General features: G+C 37.8%; 1 protein-coding gene across 1 annotated transcript in view; it reads right to left on the bottom strand.

Annotated features, from left to right (window-relative positions):
- Positions 1–12,516, bottom strand: part of KCNA4 (potassium voltage-gated channel subfamily A member 4) — a 273,003-nt gene that overhangs the window by 251,660 nt on the left and 8,827 nt on the right. The gene's annotated exons all lie outside the window — the stretch shown is intronic.

Genomic DNA, 12,516 nt, shown 5'->3' with positions numbered 1-12,516 from the left:
AGAGAGAAGTTAAGTAATTGGCTTTGTCACACAGTTATAAGTATCAGAATCAGGGCTGACCACAAAATGTGCAAGCCAGAGTCCATGCATGTCATCACTGCAACACCCTGTTTTTTCAGTGTTAGAGTAGCCTTGCCAGGTTTTAATTTTTAAATCTAAGAGACTCTTCCCAATATATAGGGTAGGGTTCCTAGGCCTAGCCGGCGATCAGGGCTGATTTGTGGGGCGACCGGCGGGTGGGGTGATCGGAAGGCCTCTGCTGGCACCCGCCTTGGCTGGTGACCTGGCACTGCCGGCTGGCCAATCCTACCCACCGTCGCCAGTCACCTCCCTCTGTGGGGCGACTGGTGGGTGGGGCGATCATAGAGATCAGTCCGCTGGTCATTCTGCCATTCAGTCGATTTGCATATTAGGGTTTTATTATATAGGATGTTGAGACATAATATGATAATCTTTTAGTAACAAAAATATTTAAAATGATTCCTCTAGTCTTAACTACATAACTGTTTTCTTTATGATCACATGCTATTGTAGGTACATTTGATCATGGTATTATACTCTAAAATACCAACATGAGATAAACACACTTTAAAAGCAATAAGTTTGGTTATCCTCATCCATATAAAGGAACAATTCAAATGCTCCCAGAGCTCTTACAAATTGCTGGAATGCATGGAGCACACCACACCTCCTTGAATTTCCATTGTCATTAAATAGCACAAGCCAGGCTAACTATGAAGCTTATCTTCTACTAGCATGAATTCAAATGAATAATCTTTTGTCAGCCATGTATGTCTCCTTTAAAACACTTCAGATAAGAAGCATACATTAGTCACTTTGTTCAATCTTGATTTGGGCATGGACAAACAAGCTAATGGGCCAAAATTACAGAAGCATACAACTGCTTCTCCCAAACACTCTGTTGTCATGTGATCTTCATTTCAAAGATGGTCTAGTTACACTCTTCTAAAAAATAACAATTTCCCTAAATAAAATTAAATACTCTTCCCAGAGAATCTGAGAAAGAAAACAAAAAAAAAGCTTTCAGGACAAATATGTTCAAAGTATATACTGGTAGTGATGGACAGTAACTGTGTCTGCCCATCTTCTAAATGGGAGCTGGAGCAAAGCATGCAACCTAAATTTACCACCTGGGCTTCCCTGGAAATTGCAAATTAGTATTATGTGATGATATTAGCTTGGTAAGTGTGGAGAGCAGCTACAGCGTTTGGACAGGATCAAGCCTTGGACTGACTTGTGGCAAAGCCACATACAAGTCCCAGCTTGGAGGGCAAACCCCTCCCAACACAATTATAGCCAAAAGGCTATCGTCATAAGCCTGACCTTATAGTCTGACCCTGCAGTCCTAAGTAGCTAAGGGATGTGGGCTGCGGGGGGTGCAGCAAGTGCTGCCTAAACAAAGCTTGACAGAGTTCAGAGAATGGCAACAACAGGAAAGAAGCAGATTTGAAATTCATAGGAATATTGTAAACATCTTTCCCTTGTTTTGCTTTGTGTGATCTGACTATAAAATAAAGATCGTGCTTACAGGCAGGGTCACTGTTTCCTCATCCAGGCACAGTGATCCACCTGGTCCCAACTATATTCTCTTGTCTGATTTCTTTAATCCTTCACTGCCTCTCCTCAGGTTCACCACTGGCCATGCTGGATGCAATTCAGTAAGGACAGAAATGATAAAACAATAGGTTTGTATTATGGTCATTAGCACAACACACAAAAGCAAATTTTACTTATTCATGATTAATCTTACTAGGAACTTCTTGCTCTTGCTATCTGTTAGAAAATTAAAAATTGCCCATAAATAGAACTTGCTTATAGGGGTAACACAGTGTCAAAACAAAAATATAAAATATTTTATTTAATAGCAAAACCTATATCTCATCCCCAATTTCTCATTTGACCATTTACTGATAATTAATGTTTGGCAACTGGTGTGATTTAAAAGATTGGAGGTATGGCAACGTTCAAGAATCTGAACTTTTTAAAAATATATATTTTATTGATTTTTTACACAGAGGAAGGGAGAGGGATAGAGAGTTAGAAACATCGATGAGAGAGAAACATCGATCAGCTGCCTCCTGTACACCCGCCACTGGGGATGTGCCCGCAACCAAGGTACATGCCCTTGACCGGAATCGAACCTGGGACCCGTTAGTCCGCAGGCCGATGCTCTATCCACTGAGCCAAACCACTTAGGGCAAGAATCAGAACTTTTCAAAAATGAAATTGAATTACTTAAGTTGTCTGCACTTTCCATTAAAGACCTTCCAGCTGCCTGTAATATTGACCTTTAATACATGCCATGAAACCATCTTTCTGGTGAGAGTTTAACTACAGGGTATTTTTAATATTATTCTATGATGACTAAGAGGTTTACTTTTCCATGGCAAACAGTTGGTTTTGATATATAGCATGTCCAGGCTACAATAAATACTTAGTTAAATAATGTGAGTTTGAAATTTTAAAAAGCAGAAAGACATGATTACTGAGAAATTGCTCTACACGAGCAATGAAAAGAGAAATGTCTGTTTTTGTGTGCTAATTCTCTAAGGTCAATCTGTACAAATTATTAGTACTTTTAAGAAAAAGTTTTATTCTGACAGGAATAAATAATTCATGATTATTTAATGCCATAAAACCCATCCATCCAATACCAGAAAAAGTGAGACCTAGAGCAAAATTATAAAATAAAGATCTAAAATAAGAGTTAACAATAGTTAGGGTAATATATTTATGGTCAAATGTTTACATAAAGAGACCTTTTTTCCTGAAAACATATTGCTTTTCCAGGGAGATAGACTTTCAAATTGCCTAACTCTATTCTGAGAACATTCACACACAGCCTGTTAGGCTATTTAATATGTTTAAAAAATAGGCCCTAAGTAGAGGTAATATTATATAATAGAATTTTTTTTTAATCTCAGAAATGTAATCTACTTAATATAATATCACATTTCTAAATTACATCCTCTAGTTAAGAATAGAACAATCTGATGTATTTTAAATGCACTTGGCTTCCATTAAAGGACTTCTGAATGAGCCACATAGAATGTTTTGGCATCCATCCACCTCAATCTCTTTCAGAAACTGCAAATAAAAAAGCAAATGGAAACCTGAGCCAACACCTATGGGATCTGATCAATACAGACAGGAGGCACCTCCTTCCATCTCCAATTTCCAATGTGTAAAAAAATTGTTAGCGATTTCCTCCTTCATACTATAATAATGAGTAATTCAGCTACTTGCCTAAAAATCTTCAAACATTGACTATGTATCTGCTAATTTAGGTTAAAATATACATTCTTAAGATTTTCAAATACCTTACTAAAAAATTGGGAAGAGAAAAATCACCTTGGCTTTTGAAAATCACATAAATAACGGTTTCATTTTCATTTAATATGCAAAATGTCACATTTCTAAGGCACAGGAATAGTAGTAGTTTGCTAAACTAAAACATTTAAAAATCCCACAAAATAATGGTTTTACAATTAAAAGTATTTCCCTGACAGAATAGATAGCAACTGAAAACTCCCCCAATTTAAAGAGAATCCAGGATGTTTGAAACTAATGGCTTTAAATGAAGCAGAATTGAATCAATGGCTTCCCAATGCCAGACAATCAGTTTGGCTTTTTTGCTTCTTCACTGACTCCGCCAACTGTTTTGGCTTCAAATAGAAGGGACTTCAATTAAAGATAATTGTTGTTTGGCTTGAAGGAAGACTAAAAGCTAGAGGCTCTAATGTATGTTTCAAAACACTCGGAAAGCAAACAGTCCTTGGGATACTTTTCATAGAAGTCTGAGTTGTTCTTAAGAAGTTAAAGCTGGTTGAAGAGAGCTGAAAATGTGAGTACAACAGTATTTCAGGTATGAAAGCCAGAACTCCAAGAGGAAGAAAACAGACATCATCTTGAAAGCAAATGGAAGTTGAGCCAACACCTATGAGATCAGATACAGATAGAAGGCACCTCAGAAAGATCGCTAACCTCTGCCTCAACTGCCCTGACTTAGCCAGATAATGATTCCATTTCATTTGGCTTGCCTAAGAAGGAACGTCCCGCCAAAAGAACAATCCTTTTAAAATTTATCCAAGAAAGAAACCCAGTTCTTTACTCAAGTCAAAAAAAATGTTGATGCATCACCAATGGTACTTAAACCTTTCCCAAGGAGAATGATACAAAAGGGTTTCTAAAAAAAAAAAAAAAAAGTTTTTCTGTTGGCAGAGGAACCTTGGTCCTGTAAAAAAACAACTTTGGAATAAAAAATAGAAGTATTGTCTACTACTTCACAAATGTGTTTATTAGTTTCAGTCAAATCTGCTTCCCTCCCTCTTTCTGTTATAATTTAATCACATACTATTTGAAAGCACTAATTATTGTTATTGCTCATACAAGAATCATTAAAAAAACTGAATTGTCATGTTGAATTTGGTCCCATTTGTTATGCAGTTTATACAGAAGCTATTCAGAAAATGAAGCACATTATAGAACACAGATTAAAACGTATTAAAAGTATCATTAAAGCATGATAGCTTGGCAGTTCACTTTTCCAGGAGAAATTAGATCCAGCCACACATATACTAGTAGATTCTGGGGAGGAAAAAAAGGAAAGGTTTATTATTATTATTATAATAAACAAGTATCTGCTATTTAGAAAGATGAATCTTTCCATAACTAAAAAATCCTTCTACACGGAGTGTGATTCTCTGAAGTGTTCGCACATTTAGAGATTAGAAACACAGGCACAGCCCCGTCAACCTAGCATGAGCTTAAGAAACATCTGTTGAAAAAATAATGGGTGAAGGAAAAGAAGTCCATGCTCCCTTTTGATTCTAATTTTAGCCCTGGTGAGGATCTAACAAACAGAACCTAAATTAAATGTGTCCCTTTCGCAATACCAAACAATTCTATCAACCTGTGAATTGTCCTAATACAACATTTCACTGTATTTGAATTTCAACTCCTCTAGTCTGGGTTGAAGTTAGTTACAAAAGGGACCGAACTAAAAATAGACTGGTGAGTGAGAGGGCTGGAGCCTGTCTGCCTTGTCAGCTCCTCTAGCCAGCAGTGAATGGAAAACTCAGGGGATGTCTCATCATGTGTAGACATTGCCCCTTAAGCAAATAAATGTAACAGCCCAAGCATGGCTTGGTAGCCTAAGGACTATCGCAAGACACATTTTCAAAGTTGGTAAATCAACTGCTTTGTCTAGGAATGGAAATGAGTATGCTGTGTCTAACAACATGTTTGTAAATCAAACAATAGTCAAAACAGCTTGCCCTTCATTTTCTTGATTAAATTCCTAATAACAACAGTTGCATCAAAGCAAGATTTTTGCTATTATCCTCCCAGCTCTCCACACGGGTTGTTTCGACACAGTAATAAAGCATCTGGATGAAAAATGGGAAATACGCAACCAATCATCCAGCTGTTTTCTAAAATCCCAGCCGTTCAGTAATAGGCAGGAAATACCTAGCATGACAACAGAACAGAATAGAGCCACGTTGCAGGTGACTGTAGAAGCTTTCTGGGTACACACTGGCATGACCTGATTTCAAAAATGGGACAACATCTACCTGGATCACATACACACAAAAAGCTCTCCATGAGAAATCTGTGAGCCTGGACGGGCAGAAGCCTTCCTGAGCTGGGCTTTTATTGAATGAGGCAAAGGTCAGTGGAGTGCAGGGGGGTGAAGGGAGGTGGGGGTACCAAGCCTTTTACAAGTCTACCTCTGCAATTAAAAATAAAAAGCAACAGGCTTAATAACTGAAGGCAAAGGTTAAAAATGGAAACTAAAAAGGAGGTCTTTGAACACTTTATTTTGAACAAGTTTATATTTGGTCAGAACTTATATTAGAATCTTCTACTTGTATTTCATTTCCAAATCCTTTCAGGGGTGCAGTAAAATATTTTAAAAGTCACCTGACTTTCTAATCTCCCTTGCAAACCCTATAACACAACTACAGCATTTCATAACTGAAATGGAAAAAAAAATGTTTCCAACATATAATTTTCATCCTATTTTAGCAACAATGGCAAGACTTATCCCAAGCTCAACTGATCTCCAACAGTGATACCACAGACAAGCAAAAAGGAAAGGGTAATTTCTAAACAAAGCCTCTCCCATCCAAAGAATCAAATCAGTCCCTTGAGTGAGTAAAAATAGTCTGGTGTCACAAGATGATTCACACCTTAAAATACTGTATGTTGCTTCATCCCTGTTCTATCTAATCTAACCCTTCTTTCTCCACTGTTTCTCACACGGCCTTGAAGCCTGTGAAGTGTGTGGATTCTAGTAGTGAAATGACACCTCTACTCTGTGGATGAGCAGCAGCAGCTGAATCAGCAAGGAGGCAGCAAGGAGTTCTAATTATGCTGCGCAGATTTCATGATTTCTCCACTCCTCTAAGAAATGCATGCTGACAATAACCAACATGAACACATCATTCAGCTTTGTGTTGGTGACATTCACTCTCAGAGCTACAATTGGTTGTTTAATTCCATCTAAGTTTTAATACCGCACTAGAATAAGGGAAGAGGATGCATAGAGGTGCCAACTGATAATGTTTGAAGGATGTGAAAGAATCCCTTGCTCTGAAGGGAAAGGTGAGATCTATCCTTAATACAACATGCAGCTTTAATCCTCAGCAACAGTTTAACGGTTTTGTATATGAGTGCTCTCAAAGACTAAGAGCAAAGGGAAGTAGGATACTGGGCCATATATATTATACACATGCTTACTGATTTTAGTACCAATAATAAGTGATCAATGTACTTTCCCAGACTCACTGAACTAACAAAAACTAATAGCATAATCAAATGAAGTAGTTTTTAGACTGATCCAATTTCGCCATCAAATGAATGATTTCATTTAGGCATGACTCCTCAACCTTTGCCAACCTCCTGCCTACTCCCTATCCCTCAATTAGCTTTGTTTCTCCTTACATCCTGTTGTTACTCCAGCAAAAATGCAGTTTACTAGCTTCACATTCATTGGATCAGATCTGGAGAAAAGAGGTCAAGAATTATGAGGATACTTCTAGGAACCCAGAAGGAAAATATATTCTTAATATTCCTTCTCTATCAACAAGATTCTAATCCTATATGACAAAGAGGAGAATATGCAAATTGACCTTCACTCTGCCACAAAATGGCTGCACCCACAATGGAGGCAGGGATTCTGTAACACAAGATGGCTGTGCCCACAGTGGAGGCCGAGTACCCATAATGAGCCTTAATGAGCAATCAGCAGGGACCTGAGGCTGTGCCCCCCCCCACTCCCGTGGGGCTTGACAGGGGACCTCAGGCCGTGTCCCCTGCCCCGACGCTGGGCTGGGGGACCTGAGGCTGTGACCCCTGCCCAGCGGGGCTTGTCAGGGGACCTCGAGGTGTGCCCCTCCCCACACCACCCCAGTGCTGGGCCGGGGGACCTCAGGCCATGTCCCCCACCCAGCGGGGCTTGATGGGGAACCTGAGGCTGTGCCCCCCTCTTGGTGCCAGGCCGGGGGATCTGAGGCATTGCCCCCCGCCTGGCGGGGCTTGACAAGGGTGGGACTGGCCAGGTCTGGATCTAACCCAATGTGGGGGGACCAGCCGGGTCTGGGTCTCACATGATTTTGAGGTGCACGTGGGTGGGTGGGGACTGGACTCTGGGTCCTGTGGTGCACCCCAGACTCTGACAGGAGGAAGATTTTCCTATACATTTTACAAATTTTCTTTCATCTCTGACACTTCTATTATAGAGAAAGGGCAAATAGCAATATTAAAATATTTCCTCTAATTAACCTTTCATTGTGCACAAATTTCATGCACTGGGCCACTAGTATGGTATATATGCATTTCCCTATGCTGTTTTCAAATATACTAAAATCAGCTTCTAAGCTGATTAATAGCAAATGGGGCAAAACAGATCATCAAGCAATCTTTTCATTCCCTAATCAATTGGTAACTAAGATTTTCACTTGGTGTGCTGGAAGATAAAATACTTGTATCCACCAATTTAAATATAATCCACAAATTTAAATATAATGTAGAAAATCCAGGACAAAAAGAAACCAAAAAGAGAGAGAGAGATTTCATTATTCTCTTAAAAAACATGAATAAATGAATCATTATTTATGGGATAAATTGTCCCCCAAATAAATGGCTCTAGCTATAGATAACAATCTCCAAATCTCATAATAATTTTTTTAAAATATTGAAATAGAGATACTACTCAAGCTAATAAGATAGTTTGGAGCCCTGGCTTGATAGCTTAGTTGTTTTGGAGTGTTGTCTCATGCACCAAAAGGTTGTAGGTTCAGTTACCAGTCAGGGCACATACCTAGATTGTGGTTTGATTCCTGATCACATACTGGAGGCAATCAATCAGTGTTTTTCTTTCACATCAATTTCTCTCTCTCTCTCTCTCTCTCTCTCTCTCTCTCTCTCTGTCTCTTTCCCACTCTCTCTCCCCTTTCTTCTCTCTTAAATCAATAGAAACATATCCTCAGGTGAGAAAAAAAAGATAGTGTGGAACTTATAGAGTCTAGCTTCTTCTCAATGCCATTTTACTATTAGTTAAATCATCCAAAAAATTAAAATCCACCCCCAACAGTAATACCAACAATGACATCAACAAGGAATGGCAAATAAACAAGTAAACATAAATCATACTATGTTTCCTAGAGATTCCATTACCTCTTGATAGATTTCAGTCCAGTGGGAGCCTTATTAATTATTTTCCACCATGCCTGATAGCAAATGAAAGCCTCATTTGGATTATGATCCCTACCAATTGGAGGAGAAAGAAGACTCACTCAGGTGATATCAACACCATTAGTGTTCTCCATAGGAACTATCAATCTATTCAGGTACGAGTGAATTAAGCTTATAAATAGAATAGCATGCATCCTCCATGTTAACTAACGTAGCCCCTGTTATTGAGAGAATTGAGAAATACAGCCCTGATTTCCAAGATATATGGGATTTTCCAATTATTTTATAGTTTCGTATGTGTGGCTGAGCGATATTGGAACATTCATCAAAAAAGCAAACAACAAAAAACAAAAAACAAAAACAAAAAAAAACACCCAACAATAACCTTAGACATTTTACTGCTGGAATTAAACCTAAGAGAATTAAGAAAGTCATAACAAACAACAGCTACAACAAAAATACAGAAAGATAATGATTTCAAATAAGGCTATTTCTATAGAGCACAAAATAGATCCATGGAGCCAGATAGTCTAGTTTCCATGCTCTATGCAACCTTTATGTAACAGGATTAATGTCCATGAAAAATAAAATAAACATGTTGCAATATTCCATAAAACATAAAAACCTTTCCTGGGAAAGAAACTTCATATTTCTTTATACCATCGGATGTTAAAGAGCTTAGCCCTAATAACACTGTGGCAATATGGTACAGAATGCCAATTTAGAGTGCAAAGAAAGGCTTTTCAATCCTTAAGTCTCATCATTTCTCCCTAACACATGGGCATTATATACTTTCACTACACTCCAAGAAGCCTCCTTCAATACCGTGGACTATTCATTTTGCTTGTCTATTTTTTGCCAGAACAAAGGCAGACTATGAAATATATGACATAAATGTATGGAAATTATTAATCTACTTATTCTAAAACAAATATAATTCTTTGGCTCAGCATTGGCACAGCTTTCGTTGATATCCACAGGGGCTATTTAACTGCTCTGACTGATTGAAGATGTGACTGACTCCTCAATAACCAGTAGCTTAAGAAGCTCTGAATAAATATGCCTTCATGCTCTCTGACCCCAAATATACATCCCTGGTTTACAGAATTCTTAAAAAAAATTTTTTTTTCAAGTACATTTCCATATACTGCCAATAACTGGAAAAAAACAAGCATATTTTCCATATGTATTATTTATTTCTAATAATTACTATTAAGACCAATGATAAAGTTGGTATTTCTATCATTTTCACAGAAAATGTTAACTTGTATATTCCTTCAGTAACTTATTTGTGGCTTTACATCATTCGCCACAACAGTCACTTCTTGGTTATCTCTACTAATGGTGAGGAGCCATGCCAAAGTTGCTCCTAAATCCCTCATATTTCCTTTGGATGAATGTGGCACATTGAACAACAGACTTGGCTTCCCCATTAGGTTTTGCTTGGCTTGTTTGTTTTAGTGTATTTGTTGTTTCTTTGTACTGTATTGGTTCCTTTTTATAAGGTTGCATTTTCTAGACTGGTTGTCTAATGAGAGACCATAGTTCTGAGCCTGAATAAAGCCAAACTAGGGTGAAAAACCAGTTGTGGAAATCTATGCAGCAAATAATTTGCAGGTCAGGAAGCAAAAGTTGACTGTGGATCAACTATCAAGATCATTTCACTCCTGGTAGTCTGGATACAAATCCTCCTTCCAAGTTACCAGTAACAGCAAATGGGTAAAAAAATTAACTGTATGTCACCAACACCATGATCAGTAAATGTGAGAATACCCTTTCCTAGACAATAGCAAGACACCTTCCTTAGCACATTGTTTGCTTTATATATCCATTCCTATTCCATTCCCACTTAGCATTACCCACCAGTCTAAAAGGGGGTGTTAGAGTTTTACTTAGAGCCACAGCTCATTAAATATATGTTATGTTCTTTAAAGCACCCAACTCATGCCTTGGGGTTAATTTATTTACCCATAAATAAAGTAATCATATTTTCTGAACCTCAAATTGGGCCATATGGTCTGATATGTATTAGCATACTTTTTTTTATGAAGAAGATACTGTAAGAAATTGGGACTGCTATGGAAACGGAAAACCGAGTCCGAAATAAAACTCCTAGCACAGCCCTAATCTTAATTTACATTTCAGAAGTGCATATTCCCATTTACTGCAAAAATAGCTCTGCTTCCTTCAGTCTTGAACACAAACCCCTTATTCAACCTTCTTTCAAATCGGAATGTGGGTCTCCATACCAAAAAGTAGGATTATCTTCTAACCTATCATGGTTACATTGGTCTGGAAGACCCTGTGCTTCAAGTCAAGCTTCTTTGCAGGCAGGAAAACCAAGAGGTTCCTTTTGTCCACACCAAATGTCCCTTGTAGTAATCAGAATGACTTTTGGGTCAGGAAGATTTCCTGGAACAGGCCCCTTTGTCACTGAATGACGATCCGTAATCATTCTAAACTGTATCAATAAAAAAGTTTTAAACAGTTATAAAGAAAATTATAAACAGGGATGTTATACTCTGCACCCTGCACATGAGCATATCACATGTTCATTTGAAAAATGTAAACCTAACCTAAGTGTTATTTCCTATTTTTCCTAGAAAGAGCTGCAATGTTAGTGCTGAAGATGCATCGCAGTCCTGAAAATCAACAATGAACACCATTTCTGATTCTCTTGGGATGTGGGGGTACTAGTGTTTATGATTCTAGTGCAATTAAAAATAATTTTCTATTGGTTGGTGTTGACTTTCTAAAAAAATGAGATATATATATATTGTGTGTGTGTGTGTGTGTGTGTGTGTGTGTACCTTCACTTAAATGTTTCTTCTTCATATACTGGATTCTATTTCAACACATACCTAATGAAAAGATGTTTCACAAAGCTTTAGTGATCCTGTTCAAAACAAATTTGACAAGAAAAGCAGCAGCACTGTGAAATACTACATGTGTCTGAGCATAAAATGAGTTTTCCAGCACAGGTCGGAACACTGTGTTTACTGACAAGATTGCACTGTAACAAAGCCAGAAATCAAAATGTTTACTTACCAATTTGTATTCAACTGGAGACTGAGGAGTTATTTTTTATTAGTAGTAAGTGAATTCCTTCCCTTTAGAAGTTGTTAGAATAAATAGCTTCAAAGTACACCCTATTCATTCAGCTTAGTTTATATTCTAAAAACTCAATCCCATACTCCTGGTGCTGCATTTAACAAAATAGTAAGGCTTTAAAACTATTTTGTTCTTATTACTTAACTATAAAATCAAGGCTGGTATGACTTGAGGGGTACTTAGAAAATATCAAGCTAGTCTGATACTTCCTACGACTCAACAGAATTTTGGTGCTAGAAGGACTCAAGCGATAATGTAGCCCAATAACCCAACTTTACAATAACCAAACACAAACTGAGAATTAAGGAGATGAAATGATGTGCCCATGGTCAACAAGCCATCTCTGGACTCCTAGACCACCTGTCATTCCTCTGACACCCACGAGCTCCCTTTCACAGAACTGAAGGAATATTTAGTCCTCCTCTCTTCTCCATAACTGTTATGCATAATTGTTTCCTTTTCAAGCAATTAATTGCAAGAGAGAACAATGCATCCACCCTTGAAAAGATTCTGATTAAGATGACCCTCAAATATTGTACTTTTAGTAACATTTATTATCATCTGAAAAGCAACTAAAGAATCCCAGATCCCAAGAATTCAAATCTCTAAATGGGTCACTTCTCTTTTATCTTACAACCAAACATGTATGGTGGCCTCTAAGAAGATGAAGTTGCCTAAATTGGTTAC

The sequence above is a fragment of the Myotis yumanensis genome, unplaced genomic scaffold (assembly GCF_028538775.1).
Source record: "Myotis yumanensis isolate MYYU_CA2020_CCGP unplaced genomic scaffold, mMyoYum1.0.hap1 SCAF_10, whole genome shotgun sequence".
In the NCBI taxonomy this organism is placed as follows: Eukaryota; Metazoa; Chordata; class Mammalia; order Chiroptera; family Vespertilionidae; genus Myotis; species Myotis yumanensis.
This window is presented reverse-complemented; position numbering and strand designations above follow the sequence as displayed.